Below are 9,288 nucleotides of genomic sequence, written 5' to 3'. Positions count from 1 at the left end.
CTGGCGCCCAGCACCGCCCCCGGGCCGCCCTCGCGCTGCCCCGCGGACCCGGCGCTCCCTCTCAGGGCGACTCCTCAAAGGCGCCTGGGGGAGGCGGACCCAGACCTAGAAGTCGGGGAGAAAGTTGCCTGTCTTCGGGGGTGTCCCCGAGGGGCAATGGAAGACACCACGTCCCCTGTTAGTTTTTCTAAGTCTGGTATTTGGGTTTTAAGTTCCAGATTTCTTACTGCCTTTAGGAGATGTAGACGTGGGAAGGAACGCTTTAGAGTGGTAAAGTGACCTTCTGAGCTTTGAGGAGGCTGTTGGGAAGTGACAAGGCCAATGTGGCCGTGGGAATGAGAGGCTGGTGGTGGGAGAGTGAGCGGAGAGCTCAGGGCTCCTGGACTCGGTCGGGTCAGGGTCAGGGCGGCCGTCTTCAGGGACAAGCCAGGGAGAAGTCACGGGAAGACTTCCAGGAGCCTCTCCCAGAGATACCCTTCTTAGGGACCCCTTTCAAGGCATGGCTGTTATCCCCGCCCCTTCCGCTTCCTCTTCATCTTTCCATGTTTCCTTCCAGTCAATCTTTGAGTCAATACCACCCCTGGATTTCTTTTCTGAGAAACAGCTGCTCCTGATTTCCCCTCTGGACTTGAGCTCTTTTTGGCTTGCCATTAGCTCTAACCTCTCTGGAGGTGTTGAGCCACACTCAGCAGATGGCTGCTGCAGTCTCCCCTGAAGGCAGTGTTTGAAGAAGTGAGCCATTGGGAAGAGAAGGCTTCTGGTCTCCAGACAGAGATTTGTGAAGCGCCCTTTCAGAGGAACTGGAAGTAATAAAGGGGCAGGTGTAGGTTTCATAGTAAATTTTCAAACTGCGCAATTTTAATTAGCTTGAGATGTGAGATCTTTCATTATCATTTTGAAAGCTTTAAGTAGTTGGTTCCAACCCTTTTGAGGTCATAGACCTTTTCAAGAAAATGGTGAAACTCACGAGCCCTCCAGAAAAAATGCACTTAGTACTAAGCTTTATGGAAGTGATTCTCAAGGGGAAGGGGGCTTTGCACCACCCCCTCCCCCCACCCCGACGTTTGCCAATGTCTGGAGGTATTTTTTATTATCATGACTCGGGAGGTGGGTGCTACTGGCATCTAGTGGGTAGAGGCCAGGGATGCTGCTAAACATCCTACAATGCTCAGGACTGACTACCCCAGAAGAAAGAATCACCTGGCCCAAAATATCAAGTGTCATGGTTGAGAAAACCTGTTTCAGTGAAATCAGACAGTTCCCTAATCCCCTGCAGCCCATCCATGAATCCCAGATTCAAGCTGTTTTCATTCTTCTTGAATCACCAATTACTGAGCACTGTGATAGCATACTAATGATTGGTCTGACTCCCAGTTATTTACCATACTTAGTCATTACACAGAGCCTTTATATCTATGTAATGTGACGGTAGACAATAGGACTGTATAAAGGCAAATAATGATAGTGAGATTCTGACTCACCCTCCAAACATCCTGATGGGGAAACTGGTCTGGGATGCTTTCTCAAGTTTGGAGGCATTTTAAACACCGAGATGAATGACTGTGGAGATGTTAATGGTAACTACGGTTATCATGGATTGAACCTTTCCTGCATGTGAGTCTCTATACTAAGATTTTTTAATAGATTATCTAACCGCACCGCTTACTATTCAGTGGATTCTGATTCATGGCAACCCCTTGTGTTACAGAGTATAACTGCTCTGTAGGGTCTTCTTTGCTGTAATCTTTATGAAAGCAGATCCCCAGGCCTTTCTTCCCTGGAGCCACTGGGTGGGTTCAAACCCCCAGCTTTTAGGTTAGCAGCTGATCACAATCACTTGTGCCACCTAAGGACATTCTTAGTTTAGCTAGTCCTTTAAAAAAAAGTTATGAAGAAGGTGTAAGTATGAATTTACAGAGTGGTTAAATAATTTGCTCCAGACCATACAGCTAAAAAAGTAGACTTTAAACAATCTCATTCCCTGCGTTCTATTTAAATAGAGCAATGCTATAGGAGAGATTCTGCCTAAGATGAAAAAGAAAGTAAAGGAACGGGCTAAATTTCAAAAATTTTCTCAGGAGGTGATATCAATTATTTGTGAAAGTGTCGGTTGTTATGTACTGAGATGCAAACCTCCAACTTAGGGAAGCGAATGTGGACAAATGGGGTGACTTTTCTGAGCCAACTTATTTCCTTTGTAAAAAGAAGCTGGAATAGATGATTTCAGTACTCTCCTAGCTCTAACATTCCTTTTGTTGATGACTTCTAACATGGTGATTATATGATTATGCACATTTGAGAAGTTTAGGGGCATCTAATCTAGTTCAAGTGCGTAATTTTACAGATGAGGAAACCAAGGACCACCATTCTTCCAGACTCTTACCCAAAATTGAGCCTGGAATCCATGTATCCTGATTTCTCTTTTCATTCCACCGTGTAAATCATCTTCCCAAACTATAAAATTGTCTGAATTATTGCTTGTGTTCTTGCATGCATACTTTACAGGCAAAATATAGTATAATATCTTTAAAACTCATGCATTAAATTTGCACCTTCAAAGGATCTTTAAATTAGTTCACAACCAGAAATTCCCAGGTAGCAGTTGCCCCGATACCTCCTATTCCAGGTTTGGATTTCTAGTATGTTAGGATGCTAGTCCCACTGAGCAATCAGATGAGATCATGAATGTAAAAGTATGTGGAAAGCTGTAAAACACTTATGGCCACACTCTTGGTCGATTCCAGAACCAAACCCATTGCCGTCGAGTCAATTCTGACGCATATAGACCCTCTGTTAACTCCCAACTCTGTCTCCCTTACTCGTGAGATACTTTTCTAGCCTCTCTTGAAGCTAGTGGTACCACATGACCCTGTTCTAGCCAGTGAGTCATAAGGGGCCACCTACAAGGAGGCCTCTGGGAGGATTGTACTGCCTGACAAAAGAGAGAAGCATGAGAGCAGGTGCAGCTCTCTCACCATCTTGGCTGCCTTTGGACACACTCTCAAAAAATGAGATGTCTGGACCTGTGACAGCCTTTATGTAACCATGAGGGGAATCACAGGGACTCCATCTCAGCACCCTAACACTGTGGAGCTGTTGAGCCAAGCCTCAGCTTACCTCCTTTTGAAATTTTTTAAGTAACTTATAAATAGTTGAAGTGGTTTAACTCATTGTTAGTTGAATTTTTTGTTTGTACCCAAAAGTATTTATAATTGGTAAAGCACTGTACAGAAAAGTTATATCCTCAGTGACAGGAAACACACATTAGTCGATTCTGTAGTTCTTGGCAATAGTATATAGATACTAAATAATTAATCATTTACTGAGGGATTTAATGAACATATTAATATCATTGTGATTATTATCCTTGTCCCAGTGCAGCCTACACAGTTTGGGTATTAAAGTTTTGAACAGATGGGGTAAGTTACATGAAATCAAGGAAGGGGTTCTAATAGCAGAATATAGGAACAATCAGGGAATCAAACACTTCTGAATATTAGGAGAGATGGTGAAAGGGAGCTTCTTCAGTTCACATTTGTGGCCAGCACTGTAGTTTGCTGATACAAGCTTCATTTCCAATCCTCTGCTTCCATATCTGGAGTCTATAGGTAGTAAAAATAGTTAATGCACTTGGCTGCTAACTGAAATGTGAGCAGTTCAAGTCCACCCAGAGGCACCTTGGAAGAAAGAAAAATGAGCCATTGAAAACCCTACGGAACACAGTTCTACTCTGACACACATGGGGTCACCATAATTCAAAATTAACTCCACAGCCAACTGGCATACATCTTCCATATCTACCTCTCCTATAGAAGCAATAAAAGCCAAAATCTCCATTTCCCAGCCCCTGTTAAAACTTGGGTGGCCATGTGATGGCCTGGTCAATGAGAGAAAAGTGTGGGTTTGCTGGTATCATCATAACCACCTCCTTTTACTCACTGGTTGGAAAGAAGATGTGATGGCACCTTGGATCACAGCAGCGGTCTTTTAGCCATCTTACAAACATGAGGAGAAAAGTCAACACTAAGAATGATGGAGTAAAAAGGTGGGAAAACTCTGTATCCTTCGTATATTGATTAAGCTGCTGGGTTGTCCCTGGACTTCTCTTGAGGTGAGGCCAATAAACTCTTACCTGTGTAACTCACTGTTATTTGTAACAAATACATACCTGGTAGACTATTCAAACTAGCTCTTCCCTTGCAGTCAGAGAGCCAGCACTGTAACAAAGATTGGACACAGAACATGGGGACACAAAGCAGAGCAAAGAGAGAACAGGATAGTGACGAGGGAGAATTCATTTTCAAGCAAAGGGCTGGTTGCTGCAGGCGTTAAATTTGTACAGCATGTATTAGAGAAGTTGGACTTGCTTAAAACCTGGCAATAAAAATGGGAATAGCTCTAAAAATAGTTTATGAAACATCTCCTTTGAAGTCTGAAACTTGAGCAACTGTAGACAGAAAACTAAGAAATTCTCAGAATTATAAAATGGCCCGATACAAGAAGGTTCCTAAGTACAAACCAGCAAGGGAGGGATGCGGGAAGGTTTGCGACACAGAAGAGAATTAGAGGATAACGAGAGAGGCTCTAAACAAGGCCAGTGAAGAGGTATTTTCCTTATCTACTCTTGGCTGTTTCCCATGGTGGGCAAGCTTCCAGACTAAAACAAACTAGGAGGAAAGACCTGGTGATCTACTTCCAAAAATTATCCAGTGAAAACCCTGTGGATCGCAGAGTATTGTTCAAGACTTCAACTCACTGACCTTGACATGTCATCAGGGCATCATGACATACAGCAATGATCATGAAGACGGTGCAGGACCGGACAACGTTTCGTTCTGTTGCACTTGGGATCGACATGAGTCAAAGCTGATTTGATGGCAACTAACAACAACTCTTGGTTGTAGAGCTCATCAATTCTTTATCATTTGTTCCACAACGAATGCCGTGAGATTTCTCAAGAAATACCCAACTAGCTTAAAAACTACAACCACAGTTTTGAGTACAAAAGCCACAAACAAGGTTTAAAATAAATAGTTTTAGATCACAGTAACTCCCTCTTTTTTGCTATTTGTTTCCTTCCTTCATTCCTAAATGACACTTTCTTTCCACAGACTCCTTCTGAGGAAATTTAAATTGATATTGCTATGGTATTTTACTAGAGCATATCCATCTTACACGCAGGAGAAAGCATCTTAGGGGACAAGCCACCTCTCTGGTTTCCCGTTCTCCATTGCAAGTCATCTATGAGTGGAGAGCGTATTGCTTTTAGAATGCTAATTCTCCCATTTTTTATACATGTATTTACTATAGCTATCCCAATGTGCTGTTAAAGTAGGCCTCCCGATTTCATTTTCCATGGACTGTCGTGTGTTGAATAGACTCAAGACCCCCCTCATCCCTCAAGGAATTGTCTTTGTCTAGTTATGTACAATTTCTAAACATAGTGATTTGTACGGACTTCTCCCCCAGAAACTCTCATGGAAATACAGTGTAGGTAGTCCGTGACCTGCTCCCAGTGGTTCTGTCTGCATGGTTCATTTAAAGTTTGCAAATTCCTTTGGAAACAAAGTGCCATGTAATTTCTATATATTATTCTTTGATGAATTAAAATAGCATATTTATTTTAAATCAATAACTCATTCATAAGGAGAAAAAATATGGTGTGTTAAATCACATTTAACACAGCAAATACTTCACATTAAACCATCAAAATGGAAAATGTCCATTATACCTAATACGTGTTTTTGCCAAGTGACCCAGTCTGCATTTAAAGCAGCAGGTACTTATGTCTAATACTGAACCAGTGTCATTTTCCTACTACTTTTAAAACATTATATATTTTTCTTTTTTCTTACAGTATCAAAAATGGTTTCAGGCTTTTCAGTGTTGTTTTTTGTTCTTGTTTTGCTTTTTTTCTATTTTCACAGGGTATGCAGAAAGATGAGTATTACGAGTACTACCGAAACCCGTTGCCATCAAGTCGATTCCTACTCATAGTGACCCTCTAGGACCAAGGAAAACTGCCCCACAGGGTTTCCAAGGCTGTCATCTTTATGGAAGCAGACTGCAGTATCTTTCTCCCACAAACAGGCTGGTGAGTTGGAACCACCGACTTTTCGATTAGCAGCCAAGCGCTTTAACCATTGTACCACCAGGGCTCCTATGAGTACTCCAGGCAGAGATAATCATTTTTAGTGGGTAGTAATACTTGCCACCAACTAGTCATAACTTCTGAGAGAAGTCACAAAGATTTATTCCTACAGTATTTTAAAATATTGTCCCTCCCCCCAAATAAGATGTTTTATAAGGATCAAATATACTAATACAATGATCCATCAGGAGAAAACCAATATTGAAAACTCTTAATTCGTATTATAGTAGTTTTGGTTTTGTTAGCTGCCATCAAGTGGACTCCTACCCGTGGCAACCCTGTACAGCAGAATAAAACAACACCACCTGGTCCTGAGTCATCCCCACCAGTGCCGGTCCATCTCACCCAACGTCTCCGGTCCGTCTCACCCAACGTCTCTGGTCTGTCTCACCCAACGTCTCTGGTCCATCTCACCCAACGTCTCCTTCACCTTCACTGGCCTTCTGCCTCACCAGCCATGATGTTCTCCTCTCTAATGATTCGTTTCTCCTGAGGACATGTTTAAAGCAAGTGAGTGGGACAATGTTCTGTTGTATTCCATGAGATTTTCATTGGCTAATTTTCAAAAGTAGACTGCTAGGCCTTTCTTCCTAGTCTGAGTCTGGAAGCTCCACTGAAACCTGCCCACCATGGGTGACCCTGCTGGTATTTGAAATACCAGTGACATAGCTTCCAGCATCATAGCAGCATGCAAGCCACCACCGTATGATGAACTGACAGAAGGGTGGTGGATTAGAATACTAATTATATTTGTATCTTATTATAATACAAAACAACAGCAACAACACCCGTTGCTGTGGAGTCAATTCCAACTCATAGTGACCGTATAGGATAGAGTAGAACTGCCCCATAGGGTTTCCAAAGAGCGGTTGGTGGATTCGAACTGCCAAGTTTTTGTTTAGCAGCCGAGCTCTTAACCACTGTGCCACCAGGGCACCATTATAATACAAGAGGTATTTAAAAGACGTTAATTTTCCTCAAAGGAGCCCTGGTGGCACAGTGATTAAAGCACTTGGCTGCTAACCAACATGTTGGCAGTTGGAATCCCCCAGCCCCTCCATGGGAGAAAGATGCGGCAGTCTGTTTCTGTAAAGATTACAGCCTAGGAAACTCCATGGGGTAGTTCTGTTCTGTCCTATATGTGTCTATGAGTCGGAATCCACTTGATGGTAACCAGTTTGGTTTTTTAATTTTCCTAAAGTAAAAATCATTTCATATTGTAGTCGTTGTGAAATGAGATGGGGTGGGCGGGTGGGAATGCCTTCTCCCCAATTCTCTGGTTTTCATCAGGAGGAATTTTCCTTAAATGCTCCCAGCCTCTCTCCACTCACCTGTGCAACTGGGCAACTGGCGAACTGGGGAGAATAATCCAGTGGTGGGCTTGGTTAGCTCTGCTCTTCTTCCCTAAGAGTGAGTCTCCCACAGGGGCGGAGCATCACTGCAACTCAGGGAGGCCTGCCTCATCCGCGCTGCTGAGACTGAGGCGAGCTGGCACATCTGCCCAGCTCTGGGGTTCAGCTAGCAGCCTGTTTGCCCCTCACTGACCTACACCCTCCAATTTTGCCTTTATCAGTCATATACACGGTATTTTAATTGCCATCTCCCACTTTTTCCCCATCAATTTCTTCAGATCCCAGATAGGGAGGACCAGTGCAATTTATTCACCACCGCCCCCGAGGCCAGAGACCGCGCTATCAACTACCACAGACTGAATTTAAGCACATTTAAATATTACTATTTCGTGACCAATGTGTGACAATATTAGGTCTGTAAAAATGGAATCAGGGGAAAGAGAGGGAAACTTACAACATTGTTGAGTTAAAACGCCGAAGATTCTATCTTAAATGTAGTACTCGGTTGACTTACCAACTAGAGTAAATGAATGGATGAAAAGAATGTTATTTGGCTAGTTATGCATTTGAAAGATCAATGTATCTTTGCGTTAAAAGCTAAAGAGCATGAGTGAAGTGACAAGAAAAGAAGATTCAAAAATAAAAATGGAGTTAAGAGCAGCATACAACATCAACCGTGTCAGCAGATAGACAGTGGTGATTGGATTGATAAGCAGAGAGAGAGAAGAGTTGTTCTGTTTTGGGTTTTTGGTTTTGCTTTGGGAGAGAGAAATAAACATTGCTGTGTCTTCTGCCCTTTGGAAGTACAGACAAAGGGTACTTCTCATGTATGGTGAGGGATGAGGAAATCATGAATCCCACGACTCAGTCACCATTAGATGGCTTTTAGTGTGCCATGAGACAGGCATGTCTATTTGGAATCCTTATCAGTCAAGGGGACAGTCACTATATGCAGGGAGATGACAAGCTAACTTTTTCAACTCTGTCCCAAACCATCAGCTTCTAGTGACAATCCAGTATAATAACTGATATTCAATATGATGACTTTTCCGACTTTCTCAGGCAGCGAGCTAGTCCTTCCTCTATGTTTCCAATCAGTTTATACCTACTTCCAGCATGGAACTATAACCATGCCTGGAAATTATATGATTGTGCACACGTATCCTAAATTTGGTTATTAGTTCTTCCAGAGCTGGTTTATTCATCCTTCCACCACTGCTGTGGAGCACCTGCACATAGCAGGTGCTGAATAAATACTTGATAAAAAAGAAATTCATGTATGGCCCAAATCATCAAAAAGCTAAGTTATATATTTCTACTTTTTCTTAAAGGCAATAAATTATATAATATGCTTTTTAAATACTTCCATATAGCTAAAATTAAAAGTTGGAACGTGAAATCCATAGCTATCTAGAACGATATCAACCATTCCTTGATTAGATAAAAAATTTTATGATGTAATTTAAAAAAGCAATTAGCTACAAATTATTAAAATTAAAATGTAGTAGGATTTTAGAATTTTTTTGGCTTGTCTGTACTTCCTGATTTTTCCTCAAATAACCTTGATTACTTATGTAATTAAAGTATTTAATTAGAATTAGAAGTTAATTATCAATTGCGTGAGCTTTCTGAAATGCAGACAAAATCTAATCCAGTGGACAGGACTACTCCTGAGAAGGCACATTTCAGGCCACGGTAAGGAAGACTGGAGCTGTCCAGACCGGGGGCATGCTGTCCAGACAGGGGGCATGCTGTCCAGAAAGGGGACATGCTGTCCAGACAGGG

The sequence above is a fragment of the Trichechus manatus genome, unplaced genomic scaffold (genome assembly GCF_000243295.1).
Source record: "Trichechus manatus latirostris isolate Lorelei unplaced genomic scaffold, TriManLat1.0 scaffold00205, whole genome shotgun sequence".
Taxonomy (NCBI): domain Eukaryota; kingdom Metazoa; phylum Chordata; class Mammalia; order Sirenia; family Trichechidae; genus Trichechus; species Trichechus manatus.
This window is presented reverse-complemented; position numbering follows the sequence as displayed.